At 46.0% G+C, this 21,036-nt stretch overlaps 1 protein-coding gene across 10 annotated transcripts in view; it reads right to left on the minus strand.

Moving 5' to 3' along the window:
- The window catches only part of PRICKLE2 (prickle planar cell polarity protein 2), a 357,036-nt gene that overhangs the window by 6,938 nt on the left and 329,062 nt on the right, over nucleotides 1-21,036 (minus strand). The gene's annotated exons all lie outside the window — the stretch shown is intronic.

Genomic DNA, 21,036 nt, shown 5'->3' on the forward strand with positions numbered 1-21,036 from the left:
AGCAGTTTAAGAATGGCCCAGGTGGAAAAATCTCAGCATTCCCCACTCATTATCAATGGAAAAAGAACAGCCATTTTGCCGTTTCTGGTCACAGACAACATGCCTTTGGACTGCACTGGCCCATTATAACCCTTGCCACTGATGATTCCGCCCCACCTGCTGGGGCCAAGGACTTTGGCTTCCCTCACAAAACTAATGTTACTGGCACTTTGCAACACTGCTTAGCGTTATCTACTGAAGCGATATATACATACATACACATGTGTGTATATATGCTTGTATGTGTATAGGTACGAATTATGAATGAAGCTTCTTTGAATACCTGTGTCCATTTTCCTGTTGGATTTACATACTCATTTCTTTTGGGTATAAAACCAGGGTGGAGATTCTATGACTTTCCATTGCACTCCTGATGATAGATCTAATAGAAACTAGCACAGATCCAAAAACTACACAAGGGTATTCAGAGAAGCTTTCTTTATAAAAGCCCAGGGCTATAAACAACTCAAATGTCAACTAACAGGAGGAAGGACACATAAATTGTGGCATTTTCTACCATTTCCCATTCAAAGCCATCAGGACTTCTTGGAGAAATGGCTGATTCCAGGACAGGAGGAGGGAAGGTAAAAGACGAGCGTGGCACATCTTGTTATGCCAAAAAGTAAGTAAAAAAGTGTTAAAAATAAAAAAACGAAGGGAGGGTTTTTCAGAAGAACGCAGGACCCAAATTCAACGGGATCTCACCAGCCACAGCTCAGCAATTGGAGCATTAAAACAGTAATGATTTATAAACCACTGAAAAATGTTTTAATTCCTGAGTCCACGCTGATCACAGATAAAAGCATCCACAAATAAATGGGGGGAAAGAGTGGGCTCTTGTATATAGCAGGCGGGAGCGTACATGCAGAAGGAGTGCTGGGTCTGGAAGATCATCATTTTGTAACCATTGTGGGTAAAGACTGGTTCATGCAAGACTCAAAGTAGGCTAAATTTAGGGGGTAAAATTTGATTAGGGAGCATGATATTTGCCCGCTGTTGAGCGTTCCCCCACATACGGCTTATTATCTGTAAAAGAAAACTTAGTAACTACACTGCGGGGAAATCAGACAACTGTGACTGGGAGATAAAACTGAACATCACTGATGAGTTACCAGTGACATCATGTCCCTCCAGATGGGATGTCCTAAGGAGGACACACCACATATGCAGTCTTCCAGTCAAGAGTATGTGCCCTTTGCGCATTTAGGAGGAAAGATTAGACAAAGCCCGAAAGGAGGAATGTTCTATTAAGAAGAAAAGGGACTGTATTCTTTAAAAAAAAATTCATAGAAGACAAAGAAAGGCTGAGGGAATATTCTAGACTGAAGGATATTAAGGAACCACAGCGACTATACTTGATCCTGGACTGGAATGGGCTCTGGAGTGAAAATAAAAGCTATAAAGGAGAACTTTTGATCAACTGAGAAGAACTGGGACATGGGCTAATTGATAAATGGATTATGCTAAATTTACTGTGGTTAACTGATAGTGAAGGTAATGTCAGACAAGATCCTAAGTCTTGGGAAGTACACAGGGAAGTGTATGGTGGCAAATGGCCACGGTGGATGCAATTAGCTTTCAACTGGTTCAGAAATACGTTGTGTGTGCGTATCCCTCTCTGGCGCGCGCGAGAGATCAAATGATAAAACAAATGAGGAAAATGTTAACAACAGGTGAATCTAGGTAAATACATTATGGGTACTGTTTGTTCCACTTTTGCACCTTTTCAACAAATTTGTAATTATATCCAAATAAAACTGTTCTTAAAAATTGTAGCATAGCTAAATGATTTTTCAATTCCAGGGGAAATTACTGGGGGTGGGGGGGTGCTACTGGGATCCAGTGGGTAGAGAACAGGGAGATACTGCTAAACACCATACAATGCACAGACAGTCCCCTTGACAGAGAATTATACAGCCCCAAATGTCAATAGTACGCTAGTTGACAGACCGTGATATATCGGAATTCTACACAATGAGAATAGATAATTACGCCAAACTACATGGCTGAATCTCATAGAAAATGCTGAGAGACGCTAAAAAGTACATGTTGTGTGACTCCATTTACATGCAGAACAGGCTACGGCTGTCTGTGGTGACAGAGGTCAGGACAGCGGAAGAAGCTGCCAGGGCGCGGGCACTGTCCTCTACCCAGATCTCGGTGATGACTGTAAAAGGACGCACGTGTCAAAAGTCCTGGAATTGTAGTTTTAATATCTGTTTGCTTTACGTTATGTAGGTTATAACTCAACAAAACAGTGTAAAAATAATACAGTGTTCTCATTAAAGAGCCCAATTTAACCGCTGGCTATGTCTCCGGAAAAACTATTCTGCCAAACATCATACTTCTCAGGCACTTTTCGTTTTGTTTTTTTTTTAAATTTCATTACTGGGATAATTGTCAGGCCAAGAGGAGTGGAGTCCTCCAACTCCTGCTTTCCAAGCTGCTTATCTCTGACGTACACATCATAAAGGCTGATTTACAACAGCCTAATCACTTCCAGAACCTCCCCCATCTGAAGGCGGGGAGGAGAGGACAGCAGTATAAGATGATGAATGAGTAGTCTGAGCAGACAGACGCTAGTAAGGAAGGAAAAAAAAAATTCTCTCGAAAATCAAATCTAGAAACAAAAGCTGTACAGGCGGGCACAACAATCTCTGCTGGGCTTTGCACTCAAGACCTGGAATGGAACTGGGGTAAAATACCCAGCAAATACCAGAAATTCCCATCTTCCTGAACCTGTCTTTTATAAGCCCCAAAGTCGTGCATTTCTGAGACTGTCCTGTGCGGGAATAGATTCGTATTCCAATGAGGAGATAACCATGAGGAAGAGCAGTTTTCATTCTATCGGGAGGTGATGATGTCCTTTCATACTGTATTTCTGCTTCCTGGAAATCTCAGGATACCCTTAACCATCCCCCCAACCAAAAAAAAAAAAAATGCCCCTGGCAAGAATAGGAGGACCCTGTTTCTCAAGCTCAGCGTCCACTAGTGGATCTACCTAAACGTAAGCTGGGAAATGTGTGGGTGGGATTGGAAACGCCCGTGGCTCACTCCAGACAGCAGAAATGGGTATGTTATTTATTAACTCGGATTTCTCTTCAAGGTCTTCTTGCATGCAGGGCATGCACAGAACAGCCGATGTTGCCCAGAGATAAGCAATAATTGTGTGCCTATCGCTAAACGGGGTGGCTCTGTGGTCAATTTCACTCGTGGCCAAATCCAGAATCCTTACGTAGACGTCAAGGCGCTCATGTCTCTACAAGATCGTGGACTAAACGCTCCTCCTGGCTGATTCTGCTTCAGCTGCACCTTACACACACCAGCAAGCTTATTTCAGCCCACTTTGGAAAACTCTCTCCTTTGCACAACTGACTTCTTCTGATCATTAAGTCCCTCATGTAGCTGTCACCTCTTCCATGATGCCTGCCCTGATTGTGCTTTGTCAAATAGCAAAGTTGTCTCCCTACCAACCAGTCATTTTGTAGCACCTGACCCCTTTTTTAAGGTCCTCACCCTTTCTTACGAATTTTATGTTTAAGTCTGTACCTAAATAGAGTATGAGCCTTGTCCCCCGTTTACTGTATTTTCCCGGAACTAGCAGTGCCCGGCATCCCCTTGGTGGAATTAAGGTAAATGAATATTCACGCTGCCTATAACTAGGAAGAAACAACCACCCTCTGACCTGGAGTGGGCCAGGACTTAAAAGAATAACAGATTGTAATTTGTATTAGTGGCGTGCCAACCATCAGGAACAAAAACACCATGGTCACACCAATCAATCTCATTGTCTCTGGTGGTTCAGTACACGGCCCACCATCTGGGGCTTCTCTCGTTTTCAAGTCGAACGTGTGGTTTATAGCTAGTCCAGCGATCTGCAAAAGTCTGCTGTCTCACTGATCACACCTCTGGAACTCTGTTTAAATTAGCTCCTTCCATGTCCCCAAGATGGCTCTGTACTATCCCAGCTCACAGCTCACACCTAAGAAACACTCCGTCCCTCTCCCTCTGTGCACAGCTGGAGAGCTACTTCCTGACTGGGTGACTCAGGGCAACTTTTGAACCTCTTGAGATGTATCTGTAAAATGGGCATAACAGCAGTATCTCGGTTCAAAGCTATACTGACGATCAGGTGAGAAAAAATACACACCTTTTGTTTTTAAGCCTCATCACAACTGTCACAAATTTCTGTAGTTTTTTTTTTCTTTCTTTCCCTCTCCATCTCCTTGGCTAGTCTATAAGCTCCAAGAGGGCAGGAGCTGGCTTCTGTGTGCTAGCCCCAAACTCAGCACCGCGTATTCAATACTCAGGGAGGAAGTAAGCCAGGCCTAAAAGTCCCCAGTGAAAGAGCGCATGCTCCAAGAAATTTACACCCAGCCAACTGTAAAGGCAAGCACATACTTGCTGAATGCACGATTATACGAATGAATGAACCCAAAAAGATGTCCCACACAGGACCAGACATATCATGGTGGTCACTGAAGTTGAGCCGCTCAAATAATAAAAAAAATAATTTGTGCCTCCAAACTGCAGCGGGGGCTGACTTCCCCACCCAGAGGAAATGCAACTCTTTATGTCATTTGTCTGTGTAGCCTGAGACTCAGTGACCAATCACTGCAAATCAGCACAGTCCAACCACATGGGGCTCGCAACGCCACCCTGCTCTCCTGCAATAAATGTCCTTTCTTTTCTTGCTGCCTAAGCCATGACTCGTGTGTGTGTGTGTGCGCGTGTGCACGCGCACAGCTATAGTATGGGAGGTGGAAATTGCACACGGTGTTCTCCAGCGAGCTCCAGCGGAAGCCCACTGTCCGACCCCACACTTAACACTGCCATTGTCAGGGTCCCAAAACACTCTGGAGAACCTGGCAGAAGACCCCATCCGACAGCACGAGACACAGTTGCCCGGTCCTTTTCCTCTCAAGTGGAACTCTGTTTTATTAGTAGACAGAGAGGGTTTTTTCCTCTCCAAATAAAGCAGGCTTTGTGAGAGGTGCTAGATGGTGACTGTGGACTTTATATAAAGTCCTTGATTTATCCTTATCCCAGGGGTCAGCGTGGCCAAGAGTGACACAAACGCCCACACACCGCAGGGGCTGCGGGTTTTCCTCGGGTCCCGCAGGACGTGCCCCAACAAGGAGAGGTCAGTATCGAATTTGGCCTGTGGTTCCCTGTGGTTAAACTGTCAACACGAAAAACGCAGCCAGGGCGCTTTAAGCAACACTCAAGCGTTTCTCTCCGAGTGGTGCCCCCTCACTGCAAATAGGAGATCTCGACAGAAACCAATGACAGCGAGAAAAATCAATTCCTTCAAAGAATGCTTTGGGTCTGAAGCAGGAGAAAGGCAATCTTTGCAGTGTTCCCTGCCCCCGTTTATTCTAAGAGCAGAAGGCATTCCCTCAAGCACAGAGAGAAGGAAATGCAGGCTTAAATGTACTGGCAGTCTTTTCGGTACCTCTTTCTGTTCCTTATTTATTGCCCTTTCTAGTCCTATTCCTCCTTACCAAGAAAAAAAAAAAAACTGGCATAGGAAAACAGAGCTGTGTTTCTGTCAACTTGAAAGATACATTCACATTTCTGTGCAGTAACAGAAAGAATATCCACTCACCGCTGCCTTCTATACGTTGACAACCCATACTGATGTCTTAGTAAGGTCTGCACTGTATGTTTTTTCTCTGGAGCAGATATGAAATAGAAGGAATTGTTCAGAACAGGGGTTTGCAAACTATGGCCAGTGGGCCAAAACCGGCTGACTGCGTCCTTGTTTTTGCAAATAAAGTTTTATTGGGACACAACCACACCTATTCGTTTACACATGGTCTATGGCTGTTCTCTTGCTGCAAATGGCAGAGTCAGCAGTGGTAACAGAGATGGCATGACCTTCAGCCTAAAATATTTACTATCTGGCTCCTTATAGAAATGTTTCAAACGGTTTAGAACACGAATGTGCTATCTGGGAAGCTGAATCAAGCCTGATCATTCCCAGAGTCGTGGCTCTATACAAGCTAAGTGTCTCAGACCACGCAAACCATGTCTTTGAGGCACCAGCTTATTTAAGTATGTGGCGGTAGTTCGTCCGGTCCCTTCGGAATCCCTTTTTCCAACGAGTCAATTGATTTCCTCAACAGCCTGAACTTCAAATTGGTCACAGCCGGAGAGAACCTGTCATCTGGGCAGTGGAGTTTAACCACCACCACATGTTCCTTGGTGACAGGGCACGGAAGGGTTTGAACACAGTACGACAGGGAAGGCTGGGGGAGTGGGGATGGACGGAGAGGGAGCACGGAGGAGAGGAGGGAAGAAGGGGGAAGATTATGAACACACTCAAAATTGCTTGCTACTCCAAGTGTGACCGGTGGACCAGGGGCAATGGCAGTCGATCCAAACTTGCAGAATCCAAGCCTGAGTTTGCATAAGAGCCTCTGCGATTCTCACGCCCTTGAGGGTTAGAGGAACACAGTGCCAGACTTGCGGAAGAGCTTCAAGGGCAGTTTTCTTTGGAAGTAAAGGTGCTTCTACTCCTGGAAAGCCCGTATCCTCAGAGACACTAACTCAGGGGTTCTCAACCGTGGTACTATCAGCATCTTGGGCAGGATAATTCTTTGTGCTGGGGGCTGTCCTGTGCATTGCAGGCAGTGAAGCAGCATCCCCGTCCCCTCCCCACTGGATGCCATAGCGCTGTCCCCTCCTCCAGATGTAAGAACTCAAACCAGCCTCAGACACTGCCAAACATCCCCTGGGGACAAAATCACCCTGACCGAGAACCGCTGCTCAAGTATTTCCAGTCCTGGAGCTACCGCTGGTGGCAGAGGAAGGAGAACTTGTCCCTGACTGTCCAGGAGCAGCAGTGGGCGAAGTCTTTTCATCCCATACAGCAAATATCAGCCTGGCCAGCAGACGGGGTGGACGCGCCTTCTTTCTAGAAAAGGATGAACATGTTCCACTAGGCTAGGTGTGGTATATTTCCCAAATCGGGGAATTACCAAGCTGTTCTCTCTCTAAACTCCTCTCAACAAACCCACTTTTGACAGCCCATCCTTCCCTCGGTGGGTTTCGGAGTTCCCTGTGCTTCATGACTTTGCTGTCTTATTTTCCTCCCTTATTTGAAGCTTTTGAAATCTCGAGCCCTTGATGCATCTCTCACACTTCCTTACTCTGGTCACCAGTCCGTCCAGTGGGTCCCCAGGGGCCAGCAGGTCCTAAGTGCTCAGAGGCATGTGTCTGCCATCTGTTCCTGTGGTACCAGGGAAAAGTGTCACTGGACATGTGAAACCATTTCCTTAATCAGCTGCTGCTGAGGACGGGACAGCCGAAGCTGGAGGGGAGGGGAGGAGTGGGTACTTCTGATACCCGCCCCCCGCCCCACCTCGGCCTGCCAGGCCCCTTCTGGGGAGGGCCGTCTGCCCGTCCCTGACACACCGTGAGACTGGTCCAAAGTGAAGAATGTCTTTTTGCAACCATCTGGTTCTGGAGACGGCCATGACTGATTCTGGTTTCCCCAACGACAGTGGTTTGGCTTTTTAGCAGCATTGTGGTGGGAACGTGCCTTTGAACCAGCATGGGGGGGACGTGACAGGGGTTACAACAGGACTAAATTTGCTGGGCTTACCAGACCTGGGGCCGTTAACGGGAGTGAGCCTGCTCAAGATCAGAACTCTGGTTCGGAAGAAAACCTACGGAATGGGAGAAAATTTTTGCAAGTGAAGCCGACAAAGGCTTTATCTCCAGAATATATAAGCAGCTCATACGACTCAATAAGAAAAAAATAAACAACCCAATCCAAAAATGGGCAGAAGACCTAAACAAGCAATTCTCCAAGGAAGACATACAAATGATCAAAAAGCACATGAAAAAATGCTCAATATCACTAATTATCAGAGAAATGCAAATCAAAACTGCAGTGAGGTATCACCTCACACCAGTCAGAATGGCCATCATTCAAAAATCCACAAATGACAAATGCTGGAGAGGCTGTGGAGAAAGGGGAACCCTCCTACACTGCTGGTGGGAATGCAGTTTGGTGCAGCCACTGTGGAAAACAGTGTGGAGATTCCTCAAAAGACTAGGAATAGACTTACCCTATGACCCAGGAATCCCACTCCTGGGCTTATATCCAGAAGGAAATCTACTTCAGGATGACACCTGCACCCCAATGTTCATAGCAGCACTATTTACAATAGCCAAAACATGGAAACAGCTTAAATGTCCATCAAGAGGTGACTGGATAAAGAAGAGGTGGTATATTTATACAATGGAATACTACTCAGCCATAAAAACCGACAACATAATGCCATTTGCAGCAACATGGATGCTCCTGGAGAATGTCATTCTAAGTGAAATAAGCCAGAAAGAGAGAGAAAAATACCATATGAGATCACTCCTATGTGGAATCTAAAAAACAAAAACAAACAAACAAACAAAAACAAAGCATAAATACAGGACAGAAATAGACTCATGGACAGAGAATACAGACTTGTGGTTACCAGGGGGGAGGAGGGTGGGAAGGGATAGACTGGGATTTCAAAATTGTAGAATAGATAAACAAGATTACACTGTATAGCACAGGGAAATATACACAAAATGTTATGATAACTCACAGAGAAAAAAATGTGACAATGAGCGTGTATATGTCCATGAATGACTGAAAAATTGTGCTGAACACTGGAATTTGACACAACATTGTAAAATGATTATAAATCAATAAAAAACGTTAAAGAAAAAAACAACTCTGGTTCGGGACTGGAGGTCCCTTACCTACTACCTTCTGACTTGCTCATTAACTTCCTGACAAACTTACCCCCATAATAAAGATGGATTGTAAAAAGCAGTAAAGAGGGCAACCAGGAAGCAGCATTTTTGGAAACACGTGGGATCAATTTTGACTACGCCTCAGCTCTGCGGGGGATGGACCGTGGCCGTGTTGCCACAAGGCCTACTGCTAACTGAAAGGATGCACAAAAAATTCAAACCAGTTGAAGATTATTTGCTGGAGTCTGCTCTGGGCTCACACTGACCCCCATGCTGCTTTCTAGAATCCATTAGCCCGAGTCAACAAGCAGACCACACTGGAGTATTTGCTCAGGAAACACTTCACTCCACGGGACAGAAACGAAACGGCTCCCCAGGGGAAAAGAATGGGCAGCCAGAGACCCACCTGGTTTCTTCAAAAGGGCTTTTGATGAAGCCTGGCCGTTGCCAGGCCCTGTGAGTACAGCCAGGAACAAGGGCCCTTCACAAGGACGCTCCACTGTGCAGGGAACACTGACTGCATCAGCACCACAGCGTTAGACCGTCATCGGGAGGCAGGGAAGAAACGCAAGGCTAAGACAGAGAATCAAAGATTGGCTCTACCTCGACAGACAGAGGGCTGGCGGAGAACCCTGTGTTGGTGCTAATTAGGGTGAGACGTAGGGGATGCAAAGGAGCCAGTCAAGCCAAGAGCAGGAGGAGGAGGAATGAGAACATTTTGTACCAGAGAAGGTTACACGTGCTCTAAGAAGTGACAGAAGGGCAGTGTGACTGGAGCATAGTCAGCCAGAGGACAGAGGCAGGGAGCAGGTGAACAGGAGCCAGAGGGAGGGGCTCTGAGGTCACTGGGAGTTTGGGAGTGTCCAGTCCGTGCTTGGAGGCGGGGTTAATAAAGCCCTCACAAGGCAACACAGGGAGAGGAGAAGGGCATTGGCTTTGGAGGTCAGCTCCCGGCTCTGTCCCTTTATAGCTGTGCCTCCTCAGGGAAGACCCTGGACTGCTCTGTGCCTCAGTTCCCTCAGCTGTAAAATGGGAATAAAAATAGAACCTCTCGCATTAGGGCGAAGGTGAGTATTAAGTGGGTTAATACACAAAGTACTTAGAACAGCGCTGGTGCGATGACATCAGATGGGCTATTCTCATTGCCTTTCACCCCAGACTGGTCACTTTTACAGCGTTTTTCTGGGAATCATCACACAGAAAATTGCCAGGCATGCTTATGTATTTTTTTATGTATTTTTTTCTAACTGGGTAATAGAGAGTTGGAGTAATCTGCCCAAGGTCATGGGGCAGCTACTTCAGAACTCTTCTCCGACCTCCTGCCTCTTATTTTTGTGAGTAGAAAGAGAACGAGGAATACGGCAGGAGTGCTGTTCCAGATTTGAGGGACAGGAGGCAAAGAGAGAAGTAAAGATCCACGGACGCATCTGACCTCCGAACCAGCAGCAGCAATTCAAAAAAAAAAAAAAATTCTTTTCATTAATGAATACTTCTCTAACAGCATAAATCTGAACTATCGCTACATATAAGAGCATGGCTGAATCTCATAAAGATAATATAAAGTGAAAGATGCCAGACACAAAAGCATACATACAGTATGATTCCACTTAAATAAAATGAGAGACTATCGCAAACTTCCCCAAGCTACTGGAAGTCAGGACAGGGCTTACTCTGGAGAGAAGGGAGGGGTGGCGAGTGGGAGGGGCTCAGGGGGTTTCTGGGGCCCTGGTCGACCTGGGAAGGGGGTGTCACAAATGTAACGACCCATGGAGCTGCAGCTGGTGATTTAGGCACACTTCTGTTTGTTACATATCTATGAAATGTTTATTACAGATATTCACCAGGAGAGGCAAGAACATACTTCCGACAACCGAAAGGTACATGTGAGGAATTCATCTCTCTCATCACAGTGTCTGATACACCAGACTTGGGTGGCTTGTACACATGGGTCAAAGCGGCAGCCAACACTCTAGGCTTCATAGGATATTTCACCCTTTGAAGGGTTAAATTCCCTCATTTCTATTTTCCTTTTTAACTGGAATACACAGGGACCTTCAACACCTAAGCTCTTATCCCTGGGCAAATTTACACATTTATGAAACCTGCCTGTCCACAACCCTCTCTTTCCTGCTAGGCATATGCATTTCCCACCAGTGTTGGCCAGCTTGACAAGGGAGGGTAGAGGTTTAGAGATAAGTGGTTTATGGATTTAAGAGACAGTATACAATATACTCTTTTAAACTTGAGATCCTTGCTTCTCAAGATCCCACTTACCCATAGCTGGGGGTTGACAAAGTGCCATTCTTGCCGGAAAAGTTCATGACATGGTGCAAGACACGGCCAATTAGTGAACTGAGTAACGGATGAAAGGATACAACAGGGCCAGGTAGATGGTGTGGCTTTTAAATGGATGGGTGGATAGTATGAAGAAACAACGAAAGGGTTGGGGATGGGAAAATAGAACGATGGATGAAAAAAGCAATGAATGGATGCAAAATCATGCATGTACAGAAAAAGAGACATGGTTTTGGGGCTCCTAACAAATCAAAGTTTTATAAATGCAAGCTGCAGAATACAGTTCCCAGTGAAGGGTTAAGTTATCAACTAATCATAACTCCTTCTATTATTAATTTGCATTTAAGACACTTTTCATTGGTGTCTCCATCTCTAGAGAGGAAGGCAGGGGGACCTGCAGATGAGGAACTGAAAAACTGAAGAAAAGAACCTGCTCAAGGCTGGGGGCAAAGATAGGAGTCAGTGATGAAGGCAGGGATTGAATTAGGTCTCCAGACTTTCAAAGTCAGCTTCTTCTCAAACTTCAGTAAAGACGCAAGCCACCCAGGGATCTTCTTAACATGAATATTTGTATCAGCTGCATCTGAGGTTCAGCCCAAGATTCTGAATATCTAACAAGCTCTGAGGAGATGCGGACGTGGTTGGTCCACAGATCACACTTGGATCAGCAAAGGTCTGGGGTGCTTTCTATTATCTCATGATCCTGGAAAGAAAGCCTGGCATCTCTTTTTTATAATTAACATAAACAGGAAGGTGTGTGTCAAAGACACCTGTATCTGAGCATGTAAGGCCCCCAGACCTCTGGCCAGGGAGCCAGGGAATCTGCAGAAAGAGGGAGAGGAAGTATGGCCTTGCACCATCCTGTCCCTCCTTCTCTTCCCATCAACCAAAGCAAAGCTGCCACCAATCTGTTGCCCCAATTCTGACACAAGATCCAGCAAAACCAGGAGTGGGTTCTTGGAAGACATAAGGACACTGAACCTGGCCACGGTAACTCCCTCTCCTGCTCTCTATCTCCAATTCCTGTCTCTGCCAGTCTGTGCCCTTCATTCAACTTCCTGAGGCAACTTGGGCTTGGCCTGGCTCACGCTCTGCACAGATGGAGTCCTCCCAGGCCCTCAGATTCCTCTTCTTCCATCTGGCCAACTTGACACAGATCTATACTCAGAATCAAGGAAGATTTTCCAAGGTATCCTGTCTGATTATGTGGAAAAAGATTCTGCAGGCAAATAAATTTGGCAATTTCGGAAGGTCTTCTCAAAACCTTTAACTGGCTTAAGTGCTGTAGGAATTTTCAAAAAGGAGATAGAAAAATGCAGACTTTTCCACACTTAGATGATAAAACCCCCTCCCCACCTGGCTCCACCCGGACTCAAAAATGACACATTCTGTGAAATGCCAGCTTAACAACACTGATTCCTGTTAAAATCTGAACACATCTGTTTATAGTTTCCATCCCTGCACCATAACAGCGCTATGCTCAGTGAAACCAGAGCCTTAGGCAAAAGGGAAAAAAGTCAGTAAAACTGTTCCTGTCTTTATTTGTAAATTTTATATTTTGTTCATCACAGACTGTGGCATGTTGATGCTTAAAATACTGCACTGAAATATTCTTTATCTTGATTACTGAGCGCTGGCGCTCCTTTTGATTATGTACCCACAGCGGGTGCCTCACTTGCCTCACGTCAGCCTTGGCCCTGCCAGACAGGCTACTTCCCTCTCACCTTAGTCACACATTTAATTTTTATTTGTGAAACGCCATGGATTGTATGTTTATTATTAACTGCATTCACTTAGAGGAAAAAGTCATTCATTTGGAAAGCAAAGGAATTGGAGTCCAGTCCCAACTCTGCAGCAAAGACCAGCAGAATCCTGAATAAATCTCTTCTCCTCTCTGAACCTCAGCTCTTCTTCTACACCTTCACCAGAGATTCTCCAAGCTTCTCCCAGATGAGAGCCTGTGATTTTTTTTTTTTTTCCTGAGGTGGTTCAAAAGATTTTCTTTTTTTTTTTTTTTTTTCGGTTGAGAGACAATTGAGATAGAACATTATATTAGTTTCAGGTGTACAACATAATGGTTCAGTATTTGTGTACACTGCAAAATGATCACAAAATAATAAGTCTAGTTAACATCCGTCAATATATATAGCCATAATTTTTTTTCTAGTGGTGAGAACTCTTAAGATCTACTCTTAGCAATGTTCAAATATACAATACAGGATTATTAACTATAGTCACCATGCTGCATATTACATCTCCACGACTTATTTATTTTATAACTAGAATTTTGCACCTTTGGACCACCTTCACCCGTTTCTGTAAGTGTCTATGGTTTTGATTCTGTGATCCAAGAGAGATATACTGCCCATTATCAGAGCAGAAGGGATTACTGGATAGGTACCATAGCAGCCCCTGATCCCTGAGGGAATGGTGCTCAGGAGAGAGAAGGAAGGTCTGATCAAGGGGGTAAAAGGGAACCGAAGAGTTACTGGGGTGCTGCCAGAGAGGTCGGAACTGAAAACACTTAGGTGGTTCCCAGACAGTCAGGAAAACATTTAGGGGTGTAGCTTGTTGGCAGAAAAGAAAAGAAAAGATAGAAAGAGAAGCCTAAACCTAAGATTTGTGTGCTTTGTTATCTTTCATCAGTCTAAACCTACTGTCAGTCCTTAAGGGGACTGTGTGGTACCCGCTAGCCGGGATTTGCCCCCAGAAATGCCTAATGGAACCAACAAGGTTCACTTTAAAACAGAGCGTGGTCCTCATACCACCTGTGTCAGAATCACCTGGGGACCCTGTCCCAGATCTACTGCATTGGAACTTCTGAGAGGGAGGCTCAAGAATCTGCATTTTCAACAAATTCTTCAGTTGATTTTGATGCCTTTAAAATTAAAAAACAAAACCCAAAACCCACTGCTCTGAAGTCATATGAGTGGGGCTAAATAAACAAGTCCCCAGCACCAGCTCCCCTTACACGCCAGCAACCTTGGAATTCGGAGTCTGAAAAGCCGCCTGTTACATAACTCTGCCTTGCCAGTGCCAAGCGAGGTGCGAGGATTGTGTGACCCGCCAAGCCCCGGGCCACTGTCAGATGCAGAATTTCCAGGACAATTTGTGTCACCCTTCCCGCCAGATCTTGGCTGGTGAAGACTGATGACTTAATTCCCCAACCTTTGTCACTAAGTGTGGTCCCTGTGCCAACCCAGCCAGGGTAGATGGCAACCCAGCTCCCCTGGAAACTGTTCAGATGGCTGGTACCCGAGAAACCCATCGGGATGCTGGAGACTGGGAGAGAGGGAGGGATTTGACTTGGTTTGGCTCCAACACTTGGGCCACCAGAGCAGTTCTCTGTTCTCAGAGCATTAAAACCCTCAAATATTGGAGCAAGTGGGTGACCACACTGGACACGATGTACAGCCCCTGTCCTCAAGCAGGATTTGGTCCTTCAAGTGACCGTCTCAGAGCCCCTAGTCTTTTGATGGAAATGCAAAGCTATACAACCTATAAGAGGGCCATCTGGTAGTATCTACAGAAATTCCAACGTGCACATCCCTTGATCAGAAATCTCACTTCTAGGAACTGATGCTATGAAACAACTTGAACAAGCACACAAACCCAAGTAAAAAGATATTCACCAGAACACAGATTGTAACAATGAAAAATTGGAGAAAAAAATCCAAGTGTCCACCAATAGGGGATGAATTAAAAGAATGATGGTGTCATCACACATGAAATACCATGTAGGTTCAGATGAGTCGGCGCTACAGAAACCAACAGGGAAAAACGAACACACTATGCTGTTAAGTAAAAACAAAAAACAAACAGCAATAACAACAAACTGCAAGACAATATGATGACATTTTTGTTTGTAATGATGTATCTGTCAGCGTATGCCCAGAGACAAATAGCAAGGAAATATTCACTAATTGGGGGGGGGGCGGCGGGGAGAAATACGGGACAATTTCAATTTATTTATTTCTGTAGTTTTTTTTTATTTCTGTAGTTGTATAATTTTTAAAAAGCAATTTTTGTTTACTGTTAGAGAAAATAAAAAAATTATTTGGAAAAAGTTGGGAGTCTATCCCTTTTCACCCTAGCCTACCTCCCAGGAAAACGAGAAGCAAGACCCTTTCTCCGGGGCTGAAACAAAGCCAGAGACAAGGATATTAAATGCAAAGTCTATCATTTCTGGGACACATTTCTGGGACACGGTGAAATGTGACAAGAAAACAAGTTCCTCCCCAAATCTCATGCTAAGTTATTCAGAGCTGTTTGCAACTGAAAATATCTGCAGCCCATAGGGGAGGCATGAGAAACCAGGGCAGGTGCTTTCAGATCTCAAACCATCCCGTCTCCACCCACGCCTCTACCCTGAGGCTCTGAACCCCAGCTAGGTACCTGCTGCCTCTGTAGCTGGTTTTAACTATGAGCCACAAGGACACTTACCTGTGGTCATCACTACGGGCCAATTTTATGCATGAGGCCATTTGCTCATAAAGGCTTTGGATTCAGGCTGCCTCTCAGTAGCCATGTGGTCTTAGGCAAATCTCTTGATCTTTCTAAGCCTCTGTTTTCTCTTCTGTAAAATGGAGGCTTGTTCATTCAACAAACATTTCCCGAACGCCTACCATGTGTCAGATTTACCAAATGCCTACTATGTGCCAGACAGGGCTCTAGCTGCTGGGACAACAACGGCAAGACCACACCACATGTACGTCTCCCCCTCATGTAGCTCCCATCCTAATAGTGGAGGATGACAATAAACAAAGTAAACTATATACTATGTCAAATGGTGCTAAATGCTATAGAGGAAAATAAGGCAGGGGAGCTGGAAGAGGAGCATCTTGTCGGGGCTGCCTCAGGGCAGAACAGACCCTGCCCTTACACAGCGAGTTAATGCAGGTGATGCTCTAGGTACAGCCCTCATCCCACAGCAACTACTCAGTAATGAATGCCCTGCTACCACTGCCACTGCTCCCGCCACCAGCATCCGTCCGACCTCCCCGCCCCACCCCTGTGGCCTGTCCTTGGTCAGTTTTCCTCTGCTGGGTATTTCACAAGAGGTACCTCTTGGACACAGACCGCAGGCAAGGCACGGTGCTGAGCAATTTTACACATCCACCCTCATCTGAGTCTCATGGATCCCCTCACAGCAGGGACTATTACTCTCAATTTTCAGAAGAGAAATCTGAAGCTCAAAGAAGCTGGAGGGTCAGTCACCCGGATCATACATGGAGCATGCAAACCCGGGTGAGCCTGACTGAAGGCTTAACCTCTCGACAGCCAATGTCTTCGGCCTCCCAGGCCTGAAAGCCGGATCCCACCAGCCCCGCTGAGAGCAGGCGAGGCCCTCCCTCCCTGAAGAGCTGACAGCGGTGCCCACGTGGCCTGTGGTCCTGCCTGAACGTCACCAGGCCAGGGCGCTGAAGATAACCAGGGAAGGCAAACCTGGACCCCTGGCCTGTTTCCTGTCTCTCGGTCCCGCTCTGTGATTTGAGGTCTCTTGATCAGACCCAGGATGAGTCAGCAGACACTGATTAAAGCGGTACCCTCAACAAAGGAGGGGGGCGACGAATGGCAGCAGATGAACTGAACAGCTGAGGTCAGGTCTCCCCGACAATTTCCTTATATTTCATACGATGAAAAAAGTTCCCTTTATTCCCTTTACACTGCAGTTTGCAGTATTTCGGGGCTGCTCCCATGGAAAGAGCCTCCAGCCTGACAGAGGAGAGGTGCTGGTGCAGGAAAAGGAGGAGCAGGAAGTGGGGGAGGGGCGGGGGAAGGGCTGGCGGGGGTCTGAGTGCACCCACCTGCTTTCTCACGTCTGGAGCAACCGAGTTCCTGAAGCCGGTCCAGCTCACAGACGGACTTTTCCACAGGGGAAAAGGAATTTAGCTGCTGCTCTGCTGCCAATGTGATGTGGTGATGGTGATTCCGACAAAGTCAAACCCAGGGATTGTCAAAGTGGGGAGAGGAGAGGCTGTGCCTTCCCGGACCAGGGGGGAGTTGCAGGGCGAGGGAGGGGCACCGGCATTTTGAAAAGAATATGCGACATTCTAATACGGCATTCACCGTTATTTTCACAGTACAAACCTAAAGTACCAAAAAAAGGTAGCTTAGCAGTTTCTCAGTCTTGGCACCTTTGACATTCATTTGGAGCCAGATAACTCTCTGTTGCGGGGAGGGCGTGCACTGCGGGATGTTGAACAGCATCCTTGGCCTTTACCTACCAGATGCCAGTAGCATCCCACCCTCTCCTGTGACGACTCAGACGTTGACAAAGGTGCCCTGGGGGGTAAAACCGCCTTGGTTGAGAACCATGGGATTATGGTTACAAGTACAGGACTCAAGTGTTGGAAGCCTGGTTTAAGCTTCGGAACCCTGGTTTAAGGCACTTGCTGCCTTGTGGTCCTGAACATGTTAGTCCACATCTCCAGGTCTTGGCTTCCTTTATCTATGAAACACAGACGACATGATACGTATGCCTCACAGCACTATTACAGAGACTAACCGAGAAAGGTCTACCTGTGTAGTTAACACAGGGTCCCACTTAAAAGGCTTCACAGATGTTAGCTCTATTTATGACGGTGGATCTCGGTTGCCTTTAAGGTGTACAGAGGGGAGTCTCTGGACCAGAGAGTAGGAGTGCAAAGTATCAAACTGGGGTGGGGTGGGCTGTAAAATCTCATGCCTTATTAAAAAACAAAACAAAACAAAAAAACAGAAGTGAGATTCAATGGTCTGGACCACTGCTACTGAAAGCAGGTTGCAGAAGATCAATGGTTAGACCAGAGCGAAGAAAAGCAATGAGCTGGGGGGGACCTCCCCCTCACCAGGCTCAACTGGTCGCCCTAATCTTGCGATAGCAGCTGCTAAGGTTGTTGGGGCTGAGCCTGGGCCGGCGCCCTGGCTGCTGTGGGGAACCACGCGGGCTGGACAGCTGTGAGGAAGGGAAGGAGCCAAGGGAAGGATGAGGAGGATGATCTTCCGAGGAGCCTGGGGCACTCGGCGGACCTGCCCGCTTTGGCTTTCCTGGCTGATGTCATGTCTCTCTGGAGAACCCTTCCCATCAGGGAAGCACCTGAGCTTTGTGGCAACTCCCACCTTTCAGCCAAGATTAAAGGCTGAAATTACCACGAGCCCCCTCCTTCTCCTTCAAGAGCGTTTATTTATGGAGAGAAATACAGAATAGTGGTTAAAAGTATAGGTCTGGCAAAACTGCTCGAATCCTCGCTCAGCCAGCCACTAGCTCTGTGACCTTAAACTCTTTGATCTTTGGTTTCCTCGTCTCCAAGATGGGGAGAAGAGCTTTAACTGCTCTTGTTTCTTGTGGTTCCCCTGATTTGCTCACGTCGGTCCTCAGCTATTACACTATCGACATGCATGGGTCCTGGGAGTCCCCCCCCACCTCTGCTGCTGCTGAAAACGACAAATATTTTTGAGTGTTTGCTGTGATCTAGGAATTTTATTAAGCGCTTTCTCATTTAACCCTCTGTGCGGGTTGTTATAGGTGAGGGAATTCAGGCTCAAAGAATTCACGTAATTTGCTCAAGGTCACAGAACTGCTCAAGGTCAAAGCGGAGAGTTGAACAGGGGCCTATCCGACCCTTGCGATCACCTTAATGGCAATTTCTGGACGCTTCTGGGTAGGGTTTGGTGCACAAAGGTGTTATCAGAAAGCATTTTGCATGCTCAGAAACGAGCGTTCTCTCCCTTAGGATGTGTGCTACTTCACAGATGGAGAGAAAACAGACCAAACTAGGGCACTGGGAGCTGAACCGCCCACAAATCATTCCAGAAGCCAGAAATATACACACCTGATGGAGAATGTCGATTTGCCTTAATACAGTGCTTCTCAAGCTTGTCGACTTGGCAGAATTACGGGGAGCCTTTAAATAACCTCTCGCCCAGGCCAAACCCCACACCAGTTAAATCTTAGGGGTGGAGCCTAGGCATCCGAATTCGTTTATAGACTCCCCAGATGATTGCATGTGTGGCCAAGACCGAGAACCAGGGTCTGAGGATTTCAGTGTCTACCGTGAAGTAAAATTCCTATTTATGGTAAGACAAGAAAAATTTAAACCTAAAAAAATTTTTCTGTGCCCTCTGGCCCCCTCTCCCCTTCTTCTGTGCACCATGCATTGACCAAACCTCTCCCATCAGCAAAAATACCTCCTCCACCACAAAGAGCAACGTTCTAGTACCAACAAGACAACGCCTTCAAAGATAACCTTCCTTCTTGATCTTAAAGGGATCAAGATGACCCACCACTCCGCACTTAGAGATGCGAATTGTGCAAACTGTCAATACTGTGCTGTGACCTCTAACCAGTGGAACAGTTCTCGGAGCTTTTTGAGAGGTTGTTCCCAGGTTGTAATCCTCAGTTTGGCTCAAATAAAATTCCCCATTTCTTTCTTAGATCGACTGATTAATTTTTCATTGACACTACCTTACATCTTTCCAATAGGTACCCAAATAAATTCTCCCTTAAAAGAGATGCAGAAAACACAGTGACCATTCTCTAGTGTTAAGTATTCACACTACGTCTTTTGAGTTTAAGGGAGGAAGTTCCATGAGATATTGGTTCCCTTTTTTCAAGTTAACCAAACAAAGCTGATGGCAGCCGAGGGCCTCAGACATGTGATGGCTCTTGAGATTTGCAAGAAGGAGCCTTGGTCACCAGTCACTGAATTTGTCCTGAACCGTAAACCCACTTGGTCTCATCTCTTGTCTTATCACAGTGATGAGAGTCTAGAAGGACAATGTCATGTGATGATTTCCCCCCAACAATGGAGACCTCCTGGACGTCCACTTTGGGAAGGGATCTTGAAGAAACGTGGAAGGGTCCACAACTTTGAAGACTGCATGAAAGCCTTCTGTAACTATGGCAACATCCAATCAGGAAAAGTGACAGCTGCTCAGTCTCTCTTCTTAAGGACCAATTGACTGGTCCCAAGGGCCCTGGAGTCTGTTTGCTATGGCCAAAACTCCCTAACTTGTGCAATAAAAATAAGGAGATTTGTGAATCATATTTCTGTTCAGCCATATGTTTTCAGGGCTTACTGTTAGCTTAAGGAAAGGCTTTTCCTTTAATCACATTTACCCTTTAGTTGCTTGGCTAAGCCAGGATACCGGGGGTAAAATTCAAATATATCACGTATATGAAACCCAGGAGATGACCAAGCCAGAAATCCCCACTGAAAGGAAAAATAAGCTATAGCAACACAGAGAGCGATAGAAAGAGCTCACAGATTTTTTCGTTTTCCAAAACACTCTTGTTTTCAAATGACAGGTCCTCCCCGCAAGACTCCCCAGCACACATGGTATTTCTGACCTAGTGTTTCTTTGTACTCTTGCATTCACTTTCTCAACCCACTCTGCAAATCATTTGACTTTTTCTCCTTTAAGACACCCGACTGAAAAGGGGACCAGGACAGTGTTCTCAGAGGGATTCCAGGAGGTTGAATTTGAGCCAGCAATCAAATGTGAGAGCTTCACAGCTCTAAATATAGCTCCCCTCCTTGACAACCACACTCTTAGCACACTGGCCTGCTTTCAGTTCCTAGAACTGAAAAGTTCCGTCTTGCCTCAGGGCCTTTGCATATGCCCTTCTTAAAGCCTTTAATCTTTTTCCTCCCTTCCTCCCTCTCCTTTGCAAGATCAAGTCCTTATCTAATTCTTAGCTTAAACACCACTTCAGAGAGCCTCCTTGGCCATTCTTTTTATGTGGTTAATCCTCAATGCTCTCTATTCTTTACCCTGCTCACGTCTTTCATATCACACATCATAATTTGCCTTTAGTGTTTGCTTGTATACCCCCGGCTAGAATTATAACTGTCTGCATCCTGTTCTCCTAGAAAGCTGCACCAATGGCTGCCTCTCTTACCCTTGGGCTTCTGGATGGGGCGGACTCCCAGGAGGAGATCAGAGGGCAGAAAGCGAGAGAGGTCAGGATAT

This window comes from Vicugna pacos, chromosome 17 (genome assembly GCF_048564905.1).
Source record: "Vicugna pacos chromosome 17, VicPac4, whole genome shotgun sequence".
Classification (NCBI taxonomy): Eukaryota; Metazoa; Chordata; class Mammalia; order Artiodactyla; family Camelidae; genus Vicugna; species Vicugna pacos.